This window comes from Ictidomys tridecemlineatus, chromosome 12, assembly GCF_052094955.1.
Source record: "Ictidomys tridecemlineatus isolate mIctTri1 chromosome 12, mIctTri1.hap1, whole genome shotgun sequence".
NCBI lineage: Eukaryota > Metazoa > Chordata > Mammalia > Rodentia > Sciuridae > Ictidomys > Ictidomys tridecemlineatus.
Window position 1 is genome coordinate 73,390,814 of NC_135488.1, and position 13,353 is coordinate 73,404,166.

Here is a 13,353-nt window from a genome sequence, read left to right on the forward strand (position 1 = left end):
ATAAAACAATACCCGAATGCATTCACGCCATCTTTCATTGGAGAATCTCAAAGTGCTTTACAAACATTAATTAATTAAGGTTCCAAATTAATTATCATGCATTAATTTTTCATTGTATAGAATAGACTTTTCAGCTTCATTGATTTTTACGTGCTAATAAGCTTTCCTTGACTCTCTTCATTTTTTTTTTTTTCACCCTCTGTGACTAAGCAGGTATAAAAAGGAGAAGGAAAAGACTTGTGGCATTTGGGAGAGTGGAGTTTGATTTGAATTTGGACTTTTCAGCTGTCTGTGTGATTTTTAAATGCCGGCCCTATCGTGGAGAGTGGTTTTGTGGGGTCAGTTCTAACTTCTTTATGTGACACAGAACTGAACCAGGAGGTGCATCTGTGCTCTCCCAATGGCTGTTTTCCCTTCCTGCCTGGCATGCCAGGTTTTTAACATTTTGCTATTGCCTTGACCTAGATTCATATGGAAATAGTGCTGCTGATGTCTGGACAGGACATGGACCGCTTGTGATTGTGTGGTTTTAAGTGCCTGTAAAATATGGCCTGAGTGTGTGAAAGGGGGGGGAAATGCTGACAAATCAGATCTTCTCAAACTAAAGGTTGGTTTGAATAAATGCATCTAAGGATTGGGAACTTTTCTCCAGAGACTAAATGGAAAAAAGATTAAAATATATAAATAAAAAGCAAAGGAATGTTCTATAAGGGTAGTAGCAACCGGAGCACCTATCTTAAGGATTGGGTTCCTTCATTTGTTTTAATCATACCAACTTTAGTAGCAGATCAGGATTTGAAGATTGTATTTACAAATGGTGTTTTAGAAGATTCATTATGAAATGTGTGGCTTTTTTTTTTTTTTTTAAGTGGAAGCTGAGGCCCAGCTGGTGCATCCGGGCTGGGCTAATGGAGATTCTCCCATCTGCCTTCTGTTAGGGAGAGTGCTGACCCTGCGTGTCTAGGAGCAGGTTGGGGGGTGGTATTGCTTACATGTGTGTCTGGGAGCTGAGCTGGGCCTTGACTTATGAAGGCTTCCTTTTTTAGGGTCAGATTCAGGCCAGGGAAGATTTAGCCTCCTGGCCCTGATGTACTCCACATGGCTCTCTTCTCCATCCGTTCATCTTAGCCATGATGGAGCTGCCAACTCCCGCTCATTCCTTCCTGTTCTCCAAGCTGCTCAGTCCTGCTACAGGGAGCGCAGCACATTCCCCAAGTTCACACTGCTCTCTAGGAGAATTTTCTTAGACTGGTCATTCCATGGACTTTAACAGAACCAAAGTTTTAGGGATGGGCTTGTTTGCTTGGGAGTTATTGCCCGTCAATGACATTGAAAGAATACTCCTTTGACTAAGGTGGATTTAAGGGGAAAAAAAGGTAGAAAGGAGATTGGTGTGAAACTGATCTTTTCTTAGGGGAGCCAAAGAGAGAGAAAATGCTAAATTATCTTCTGCATTCTAGAGCATCCTTTGTTGTCATTTCTTATCCTTTAGGCATCTTTCACAGACCAAGATTCTTAGGCATATGGGCTCTAAATGTCCCCCTGCCTAACTGCTTTTGTTCATGGTGCTTGTCACAGAGAGGACTTCTCACTCCGGTCCAGCTGTGCAAATCCTAACCATCCCTCAAGCTCCAACCTCTGTCCTCAATCCTTATTGCAGTTTACCTGTCCACCCCGCCCTAGGCTCTCTTCAGCCTCTGAACTCAGGCAGCATTATTGTCTGAACTATTTGGCAATTAATCATGGACAGCCCTGCTTTGTGACATCTCCTATATTATATTATTATTAAATTCAAACAATTTAACTTTTCAGGTGCCAAAGAGCTTCCTATACTTTCTGCAGCAGGAACAAAAAGTTGTACTCTTTGTGTTTTCCTCTGTGCAAGTCTCAGAGTGTGGAACACGTGCTCTCAGTGATTACCTTTTGATTAATTTAAAATACTAGTACAAGAGGAGTCAATTATTTCAATCACTTATTTATGAAAAAAAACCCAACATTCTTTATGGAGTTACATTTGTATAATATATGTATACATAAATTCATAGATTTCTTTTATTGGATGTGGGTTTTAAAAAACGATTAATTAATCAGAGAGAGAAGAGAAATTGCTAGAAGCATACTGGATTCTGGAGTATCTCTAGGAAACCAAAGGCAGCTGGGTTTTATGTATCTTAGGGCAAAAACAGAACAGTGCAAGTAGGGCTCTTCCTGTCCCCTACTCAAGGTCTAATTTCTATTTTACTCTGCCTATTTAATTTTTAGTCACTTCCTATATAAAATGACTTCTTGTGTTGCTTATGCAAGGGGACAGACAACCCCACAGTTTGAAAATTTATGCTATCTCAATTCTAGCCATACCCAGACACTGACTAGCTATTAATCAATTCTAATTCCAAATTCCAGGGAAAGAGTCTTTTTGGCTTAAATTGGATTAGAAGAGTATTCCAGGCCCCATAGACTATCACTGAGGGACCAGGTTACATAAAATATAGTCACAAGGGGCCCATCTTGGTAAGAGGGAGTCAACTCAGAGTGAGGGGACATTATTATCATCTAGTAATTTTACCAAATTTTACCAACTGCAAGTCTTAAATTGGTTTCTTCCCCTGATTTTAAAATTGAATCGATGATATCATCATACATTGAAATGGACATATTAAAAAATCTAAACTGAGACTCTTTCTTCTCTTTCCCTTGCAAATTCTTTGGGTTCCATCTCCTAGCTGCCTTTTTCCTCCTCCTTGTGCCCCTTAATGTTGCCTTCACCCAAGTCCACTCCACTTGCTACTGGGATCATTTCATTAGCCTTCGAATTGTTCCCCAGGCTTCAAATCCCACCCATACATCCCAGTCATACTCCACATACAGATGATTTTAGAGGACAGCAGGATGGGGTTAATCTCCTTTATTAGAAAATAGAGTATATTCCCTATCACCTACATTAATTTATTTATTCAATATAAGTTAATATTTGTTGACCACTTATTATGAGTCAGACACATCTTTAGAAAATGAAAATAAAAAGAAAATTGAGATACAAAAGGTCCCAGGGCATGTGGGACCTTGAGGGAAGGCAGACCTAACACAGTAAACTACTTTTAGATCGGAATAATTAAAAGCAAGGAAATAAACAGGCTTGTAGGAGAGAGTGTGGATAAATGAGGCCAATTTGGGTGAAGTCTTCAAGAAAATCTTTATGAGATGATATGTGGGATTTAAAATATCATAATATGGGAGAAACTAAAGCTATAAAGATGAGTAGCAAGAATAGTCCAAACAGAAGGAAGAGGCATGAATCAGGTTAATTTATTCCAAAAACAGAAAGGAGGTCACTGTGGCTTGAGCACAGTGAGCAAGGGTCAGGATGGCATGGCACATGGTGAGGTCAGAGAGGCACCAAGGGCTTGGCCGTTCTTCAAGCCATTATTCTTCCATGTTTAGTAGAAATCAAGAACATGGGGAGGAGTGTCTTAAGAGAGGACTCACTTTGAAAAGTTTCAATCTTTAAACACTTACTCTAGCTGCTATGGAAATGAGTTGCTGAATATCAAGAATAGATCAGTAAGATCAGCTGAGAAATAACTAATGTAGTTTATTAAGAAGATTATGGTTTAAACCATGCTGAGAGTAGAACACATTGCACTTAATGGAAAACATGTCAAGAAAGAGAGGTAAAAGGAGAAACTAAGGAGACTTCTAAATTAGACAGATATTAATATCTGTCCTAGTCAGATAATATAAATACTATAAGATGGGTAGCTTATGGACAACAAAACATTGTTCCCACAATTTTGGAGACTGGGAATCAACCATGAAGGCCCCAGGCCTGTCAGTACCTGATGATAGGCCTGGTTTGTAGATGGTGCCTTCTTGCTGTGTCCTCACATGGGCACAGCAGCTCCTTCACACAGGAGAGCACCACTCTCGTGACCTTGAACCTCTTGAAGTCCTCACCTCCTAAAATTTTTGGGATTTTAATATGAATTTCAGGAAGACACAAACATTCAAATCACAGCAGTAGCTTCTCCTAACATCAGGACAATTAGGGAAGGAACCCACTAGATGTGGAAGTTGGGGCAGGGCATGAGAAAGACTCAAACATATAAACTCAGAGATGCCTCATATATATCCAGGAAAAGATGTCAGTCAGGAAGCTAAATGTATGAGTCAGAAGAAAATTGAGAACTCAAGAATATGAACTTGAGAATAATCAACAAAGATATGACATTTATAACTTTGGTGCCCAGTGATGTCATGAATCTTTAAAACAGAGTTCAGACAGAGAAGAGAGAGGACCCTGAACTAAGGTGCCAGGCACTCTCCAATTTACCTGTTAGGGAGAGAACCAAGCAGCAGTAGGGTCTGAATGGGTCTTCCCAAGTTGTCAGTCAACCAAAAAGTTCAGTGAGCTCCTGGTCTTGAACTCCATCTATTGCCACAGCTCTTTGTGTCTTGTAATGAGGAATCACTTTAGCTTCCTTCTCCTAAAGAATGCAGAAAATTGGCATTTGCACAAAAATGTATGTTTGCAGAACAAGGATAATATAAAGCTGATATCCCCAGCAGTAAGCCTCCCAACTACCCCCCAGGACAGTCTGAATGAAAAAATGATTATGTACTTAATGTCCACTGAGTACCCCAGAGAGAAAAAGAGCATACTATAATTGCAAAGTATTATTTTTACCATTATTAATACATGAATCATTCATTAGGAAAAAAAAGAACTAGGAATCAGAAAGTCAGGAGATAATAGGCTGTGTTTATAATGTTGCACAGAAGGAATTGCCCACATAAATCCCCTCCCACTAGGATGTGTAGCCGATTCCCACACGCTGAGTATGTTCTCATCTTAAACACAAACCCTTAGCACTAGCCCTAGAGAACTACATATTTGTAGTCAAGTGAGCATCTATCTTGTGCATTTTATTTTTCCCCTTGACCTTGCCTGCCCTACAGGGCTTCTCCATCAAAGGTCCTGAGAGGGAGTTGACTTCTTTTGTAAGATTGCTTAGAAGTATACCATCCTTTCAAATGGTGTGACTCCATTTTAAAAGAATGAAGGAATTTACAGGACTTTGGAAGGACTTTAAGTATACCAAGTATAAGCACCCAAATCTTGGATTATCCACCAAAATTACCCATGACAGCCTGAAAGTTTTATCATGAAGCAAAACAGGAAACACATCAACAAAATCAATTATTGATGTGCATCTGAATACATTTTTAGAAATGCAAAATAACAGAAGACCCTAAATTTGATATCCATTTCCTTATTGACTAAAATATTTAGAACAAATATGACCAAATTTAACTATGCTATTTCTATCCTCATATTTGTAAAGTGGAATAATGTGTTTTCTTGGGCAGACTGTCTGGGCAGTAATGATTCAAAGCCCGCATTAAATATCTATGGGACATTAAATTTGAAGGGGGTAAATTCATACTGAAACATGCAATGATGAATAAAGAAGAAGTTTATTTTTATTTATTTATTTTCTTTATGAGTAAGAAATAGACAAAAAAGGCAATTGGAATGCTAGATTCCTCTTTGCTGGGAGTACTAGGGTATTGAAAGTGGAGGGTTTGGATGGTGGAAGTTCCATGATTTTATTCAAATATCACACAGCTTTAAAATTAGATTAGCAAGACTCTTGAATACATGTAATTCTGTCCTTGAGTAGTAATGTTAGATGGTTATTCTAGCCCCGGATTATGAAGATGATTTCATTACTGTGTCCTCATTCATAGGATTGTTCTTCCTCTCTCCATGTGAGCTGTGAGTGGCAATTGGAAGGTCCACAATATTGGTAATCACGAGTGAGAGGGGCTATTAAGCAATAATCATTTCCCTTTTAATTGGCTTACAAACCACACATGAAATCAGTCTCATTTTTAACCAAAAATATTATTCCCAGCTTAACCAACCATCGTATTCACCAGACTTTTAGCCAAAATGATCTTTGGCTGCATCAAGGAATCAAATTTACTCTCAAAAAAAAAAAAAAAAAAGTGTCACAGCTGAATGTGTTTAAATAGATTGTGCCCCGGGCTTTAAAGGAAAACGTGAAGACAGTTACAGAAATTTGGAAGGGAAAGGTACTATTGTTACTGAAATAAGAGTAAAACTTCCTCAGATAATAATTTTTATAGGAATGGCTTTATTTTTATTATTAATAAATTCAGTCCTATTACTTTGATGACATTTAAACTGAATTTCCCATATTGTATGTGAAGGGAAACCACATTTGAGGTGTTGGAGACACCTGTTTGTTTTCCAGTGTGCCTACAAGTATTCTGCTAAATTTATGCTTGACTTATATATTGACTAGTTTGCTAGACAGCAAGTCCTTTGGTTTTACCCTCTTGACTTATATATTGACTAGTTTGCTAGACAGCAAGTCCTTTGGTTTTACCCTACCCTTCAACATTAAGATTGCTTCTGAAATCTTTTAAGATTTTTAAACATCTACGCCTACAAATGACACTATGATCTTTCAAGAGCAGGTAAGTACCCCTATTCTACTCTGAACCATATCACTCTCACTCACAGGGTGAAAGTCACTCAGGGAACGTGGCAGATGGAATTTGAAACAAAATTTGGGTCAATCCTTACAGACTAGAATATATTTTGGTTCCTGTAGTTTATGCACAATATCCGGCAATGCCAAATTGTTTAATGAATGGAAACTAACAAACTAATTAATTAATTAATGCAAATTGACTGGTCCCAGAATTCAAAGTCTTCATCTCATTAAGATCAGTGCCCATTAATTCACAGAGCTGAGGCTCCTGCAGACAACCCTTTTCCCATAAAGGAAATTCAGCCATAAAAGATGATACTCAAGGTGTTAGCTGGGGACAAAAGCTGAGGTCAGATGCTCTGAGAGTAGCTGTTTGCCCTATAATAAAGCTTGCTCCTTCTTCTAGACTCAACTGTCTCTAATCCCAAAGTTCATTGGGAATAAAACTGGGGGGTGGGTGGGAATCCTTCTAAGAGGTTCTTTCTTTTGTCCGTGGGGGCTGTTTTCTGTATTTAGGAGTCTTTTGTGGTCTATCAGTTTCCATCTGTAAATATCTTCCAGATTTCCTAACTGATCACTCATCTAGGACCCTGGTGGACTTCCTACAATGGATATAGATTTAGTCTTATATTTCTGGTGTCATTTTGATGGGATTTGAGGAGGGAGGAGAAGAAAGTCATTTGTTCAGTCAGCCATCTTGATTCAGAGTTGATAACCTTTTATCAGGGCAGGCACAGAGGGACAGAACTCCTGCCCCAGATCCTTTAAAAAGCAATTGTGAGAGACGTTTAGCACGTTCAGAACACTAGCAACCTGACCTACATTCTTTCAGTATATTGATTTGCAAAATCTGTCTTTCTTTACTTTCATATTTTCTGTGCTTCAATTCTTTAAGGGAAAAAAAATAGGGAAAATAAGTTATTCGTGGCTTCAACTTTTTAACTCTCCATTTTTACTTATGAGAGTATATATTTTTATTTATTAGTTCTACAAAACAGAGAACTTACACTTTCCTCTCATGAGGGATTTTTATGAATTGTTATATCATTGAAATGAGATATAGCATGTTTTATTGTCCTAGAAAAAAGTTGTTTAATAAGTAAACTAATCAACAAAAGGGACACAGTACCCACTCTGAAAAATGAAAACACAAGACAAAATTGTCACTCATTTTAGTCTGAGTGTTGGTAGTAGGGGTGGCCATGTGTGCGTTTGCATGTGTGCATGCTCTTGCATATGTATGTTTAGCTCCCACACAAGACTTCAACTTAAGTTATGCCTTGATCACATGTTTTCTCACTGAAACCCAATGTGAAGACACATGAGTAGAGGGATGGTGGCTTGTAGAAAAGATTAAGGACTTCTGGAGGTGGAAGAGAACAGGACAGAAGGACAGGGAGAAATAAAGAAGGATCTATGATAGTGGACTCTAGTTCTTCAGTGCTAAGTATCATGACCTATATGCTGTGTGCCTTTCTTTTGAAGCAGTCTTCCTTGATGACTTTTCTCAGTGCCCAGTGGCCTTTTGGAACTAAGCATGTATTCAGAAATCCTACAGTAATGCTTCCTCTGAGACATTCCTTCCAGGACTGCTCCATGTTCCTGAATTTTCCTTCTTCTCTTTCCCCATTAACCTGCTTGAATGATTTTTGCTCTCTTTAAAAGTGACCTCCCTGGGCAGGCAGAGTGGGCCATGCCTGTAATCCCAGCAGCTTGGGTGGCTCATGCAGGAGGATCATAAGTTCAAGGTTACCTCTAGTAATTTAGCGAGGCCCTGAACAACTTAGTGAGACCCCGTTTCAAAATAATAATAATAATAATAATAATAATAATAATAGGGGTTAGGGATGTGGTTCAGTGGTTAAGCACCTCTGGGTTCCAATCCCTGGCAGACAGGGACCTTTAATTTCTTCTGCTTCCATATAGAATTGTCCCTGCTTATTCCTTCTCTCTCTCTCTCTCTCTCTCTCTCTCTCTCTCTCTCTCTCTCTCTCTTATTCATCTCATCATTTAGACTCAACTTTTAACAATAAGATTAAATACTTTTTCTGGTAAAACTATATGAACAAGAAGGAATAGTATGACCATTCAAAATCTTTGTTTGATGCTTTGAGGTTTACATTTTACTTTGACATTTTTAATCTCACTGAATTTAATGAAGTCTTTACATGCTATGTAAATAATAAGGAATTTGAAAGCAAAACGGAGTCAGTGGCCATCGTAGGTTGCTCAGCCATTTTTTGAGTAGTAGAGGTGGGAGAGGAAGGTGATTCAACTCTAAGGCTCACACGAAACTCTTAACTCTCCTTCCATGCAGGTACTCAGGACCCAAGAGTGAAAAATGCTCAGTCCATGTCTGAGCTTTAAACTTACCAGCTGTGTGATCTGAGAAAATCCCTGGTCCACTTTGACCTTCTGTTGTTTTTCCCAAGTTCTACCAGAGCCTGTCATGAAAGGACATGTGAGTTGTAAGGACAGCACATCTCTGTAAAAATATCAGGCACCATAGGTCTGCCGTGTTCCATAACCCCAGAAGGCACCCTTCTCAGAGAATGAAATGCTGTGGGGTGTGAGCACATGGTGTTATATTTCAATGGTATTGCACTGGAGTCCTGTGATTCCTGTGGCTTTGCAAATTGCTGTTGTATGAATTTACAAGAAAAGAAAATGAAGATTTGGATATGTGCAAGAATAAGATGTCCAAAGTCCAGATCTATACAACATGCAAAGTCTTAACAATCTCTATGTTGTCTATTGTTTCTGCAACTTAAAACAACAAGTATTGTTATCTCACAGATGTGGGGGCTGACAGACTACCTCGGGTTGTCACATGGGGCCCCTCATGTGGTTTAGTGGAACAACAGCTGCAACCAGAGTAATCTGAAGGCTGTTTCCTTGGCACCAGTGCTAATGTGACTGGAACAGGATTTGGCCAATTTGTCACTACTCTTCCAGTGCAGACTTTCCAATTGGAGGAACTGGACTTTATTATAGATTACTGTAGTATCAATGTCTTCACATTTCTTGCATGGAGGCTGGCATCTCCTAGAATAGGAGTTACAAGAAGCCTAAGGGGAAACTGTGCAGCTTCCTAGGATCTAGACTTGGAATCCTGGAATATCATTTCACTGTGTTCAGTTATGTAATCAAGTGATAAATGCCCCTCTATTGAAGAGGAGGGGAGAAGTAGATTCCACTTCTCAGGGAGCCTGGAGTATAGCATAGGGAAGGGAGGAGTTGAGGGAGGTTATCTTAGAGACAAGCTACCACAATGAGCTCTCTCCCATCTCTATCCATTGGCTGATCAACGTCTCAAAGTGTGTATGTCACCACCTTGCCAATGCCCAATCTGTTACTCACACTAAAACCAAACACATCAGTACTCCTTGATCATCAGGGTTGTGAATGTGCATGTGTGTGTGCATACACATGCACACATACACTGAGCTTCATTGTTTTCCAATGAACATCATTCTTCCATCTGAACTTTTATTTTCAGATTGAATTAAGCGCTACAGAAGATAATCCTATCTATAGATTGTAGCATCAAAGACCCATATAGACAAAAAACTGATTCCTTATTTATACTTGCCTTCCTAATACTAGAAGTCATGACAAAATGTACATGGGTGATCACAAGGAAAAAGAACATAGGAAGCTAGGTCAACATGATTATATCTAAGAAAGTAGCATGTCAGTGTGTGCAAGTATTTGTTGGTTTGTGCACATGTGTGCATGCCCATAGGAGATGCATGTGTGTATATCATTTGCATGCACACAAATGCATGTGTAATGTATGTGTATATGTGTGTGTGTTTATCTATATGTAAATACACACACCAGTCTGATCAAGGACAGTGGTCTGGGCAGCAAAGCAGCATTATCATCTTCATGTAGAAAAATAAATCTTCAAAGTCTGAAGCTCTAATTCTACCATAGGTCAATATTAGTTTTCACTAGACTTTAGAGTGGTAAGTAACTCCTGATGGCTGTACTAAAACTACTTTAAATTGTTGCCTAGTTATGGTAGTGTATTTTTGTACATGTCTAATTCTTATAATGAAACAAGGGGGATGCACTTTTCTTCTAAATACTGCGGGTAATAACCTTAATGAATTCAGGCTGTTTCTGTATTATGTGTTGGAGAAAACGCGGTGACAGCCATGAAGCTGCCAGGCATATCCTGCCAAGGAAAAGTACATAAGGAAAGTATATGGAACCACCATTAGAAAAGCCATAAGAACTCTCCATATCTCCTTAATATGGTATTAAAACGATTTTAATTGTGTGCATACACCCACAGACCTCCAAGGGTTAACTGCACACAATGTAATGAATTCAATAATGATGAGTTAAAAAAGGTCTAATTAGCAAGTAACCACTTTATTATGAAAGAAAATGGTAATGAATTTAATAGCTCAAAATCATTAACAATATTTAGTTTGCTGGTACTTGTTCTCTATTATCCTCATTAATATGAACATTTAATATGTTTTAAAATGGATTTGTAATACTTTCTGTGCCATGAGGTTACACTGACAGAAAGAGTGTAATTATTCTGCTAATTGTTATCACTGTATGTTTGTGCTCCGAATAGAAGTATATTTAGGTGTTAATACCAAAAAAAAAAAAAAGTAATTAAGAAAGGGAAGATTTAAAACCTAATTAAACAAAAACTAAAAAAAATAAAATAAAATAAAATCTTAGGCCACCATAAGAAAAGAATTTCTGAAGTAATTGCATTGGAAAGTTTTTTTTTCCTTCTCTTCTTATTAATTTATTTTTTCTATTGTCCTATTGTGGTGGGGTTTTTGAAGGAGAAAATAAAGTTATCTAAATGCAAACTGGGATAAAAAGAAACAGAAGAATTTCAAGATTTATATTCTTAGATTCGTGAAGTTGGCTCTTCACAACATGCCTGACCATAATGGTCACTGTTAGGAGGACCCTCTGATGGTTGGCAACCAGCCTCTCACACAGGTGCCCTCTCACCTGAACTTAACCTTTTTAGCCCCATGCCTCTCTATCTCTGTGATTCCCTAGGATTCTGACACATACCTGTGTGCCTTCCCCCATTGAGTGTTATTTCTTCTGAGATCCAGTGCAGTTTTCTTCTTTAGGCATCCTATAGTTGCCAGAGCTGCTAAAGGTTCAAAGAGATTTCAGGCACAAATCCCCACAGACTGAAATATCACAGGGTAAAGAAGACTCATGTTGTACGAACAATACTCAACCTTGTCAGAGACTAATGAGAGTCCCCCAGAACAAGGGAAACCATCCAGAAGCTTCTTTCCAACAAGGTTTCTGAATCAGTCCAACAAGCAGCCCAACGTGTCACTGGGAGTTGTTGGTGGAACGTCTTTCTTATTCTAGGCTCCTTGAAGATAATTTGATAGACTCTTGTAATCAGGTGAACCTAATTTGTCATCTTACTGTAATTGGTTCAACCTTGCAACTTTCAAACCCCAACTACATTTAAGGCTCCATTTGTCCTTCTGGAAATACCCCATCTTGATTCTTTCTGACCTTCACTTTGAGGGCCAATATTCCGTGAACAGGTACCCTTCTGGTCCTCTGCAAACAGCCTTGTTGTTGTTTCAGAAGTCTTCTTTTTCACTCTTATGTGGGGATCCAGACCTTGTCCCCATGCAATGGTGACTCTGGAGGAAGTTGAGTGCTCTGGTGAATGCCCGAATATTCTGGCTTCCACTGCAGATTGCTTCTCCACCCAACTTGCTGTTTGTTGCTTTAGCTTCAGGCATTGCCAGCAACAGGATGCCCCCACCTGGTCGTTATATCACTGGGTATAAGTTTTAAAACCTTAAAAGATATAGTAGGCAGAAATTTTGTGTACTTGGGTCTATAAAGATAAGCCATAACAGGAATAACCCACATAAGTCACTTCATTCCACGAGCAGGCAAGAGACAACTGAGAGAAGAACTCTTAATAAAACAGTGACTTCCCTGACCTCAAACAGAGTATTCATACTCCTGGGCTGCCTCAAGTCAGATCTCTTCATCTCAATTGTTTGGAGAGAATTTTTAGTGTTGTTATCTGATTTTAACTGCCTTTTGATGACTAACAATCAATTTGGGGACTTAACTACTGGTCAAAAGAGACACAAAGGAAAATCTTACTAATTTTGGAAAGATATGATTGAAATTGCCTGGGGTTTCACAACAACTTTTTTGAATAAGTAGCATACTTTCAATTCCTTCTCAATTTATTAGTAGTCATGTAAGGAATGGGGCTACTCATGAACCACCACACAGTTTCTGTTTTTTTGAAATTCTTTTTAGTACGACAGTAAAGGTTCAGATACCATGCGAGAAAACAGTAAAGATAAACTTCCATTAAAATAAAAATAAAAATAAAAATAAAAAAAAATAAAAATACTCTTCCATTAAGAGTATTGAGAATTTCTAAAATCCTTTCTCCTACCTACCCCCAGTCTCCCTATTTTGCTTTCCCCAACCTGCCCCAGAGGCACCGACTGCTGTCACCGCCCACCCCTCCTCCAGCATCTTCTGGTTTTGTTGTCCCACTGATATTCCCCAACAAATTCCACACGAAACAGACGAATTTTGAGATTTCAAAGGACCTCTTTGGATTCGACTTGCAAAGTACACAGAGAGAATTTAGATTCCCAGAATCAAACAGTTCACACATATCTCGATTTTGAAAGCATTCTCTTGGATGTGTCAAATATATCAGGAGTTTGTAGGCTCCAATAAGAGTTGGCTCATTCACTCTTCCTCTCAGTTGCCCTATTAACACCATAACGCATTTTCTACAGAACCCAAGAATGTATGAACTCTCATTCCTGCTTTC

General features: G+C 38.6%; 1 long non-coding RNA gene across 1 annotated transcript in view; it reads right to left on the reverse strand.

Moving 5' to 3' along the window:
- Positions 1-840: 840 nt before the first annotated feature.
- LOC110597825 (uncharacterized) overlaps positions 841-13,353 on the reverse strand; it is a 68,954-nt gene continuing 56,441 nt past the window's right edge. The window contains exons 4-5 of the long non-coding RNA XR_013428972.1: positions 8,895-8,965; positions 841-4,484 (exon numbers count right to left, since the gene is read on the reverse strand). This is a non-coding gene — a long non-coding RNA (uncharacterized LOC110597825). The remainder of the gene's footprint in view (positions 4,485-8,894; positions 8,966-13,353) is intronic.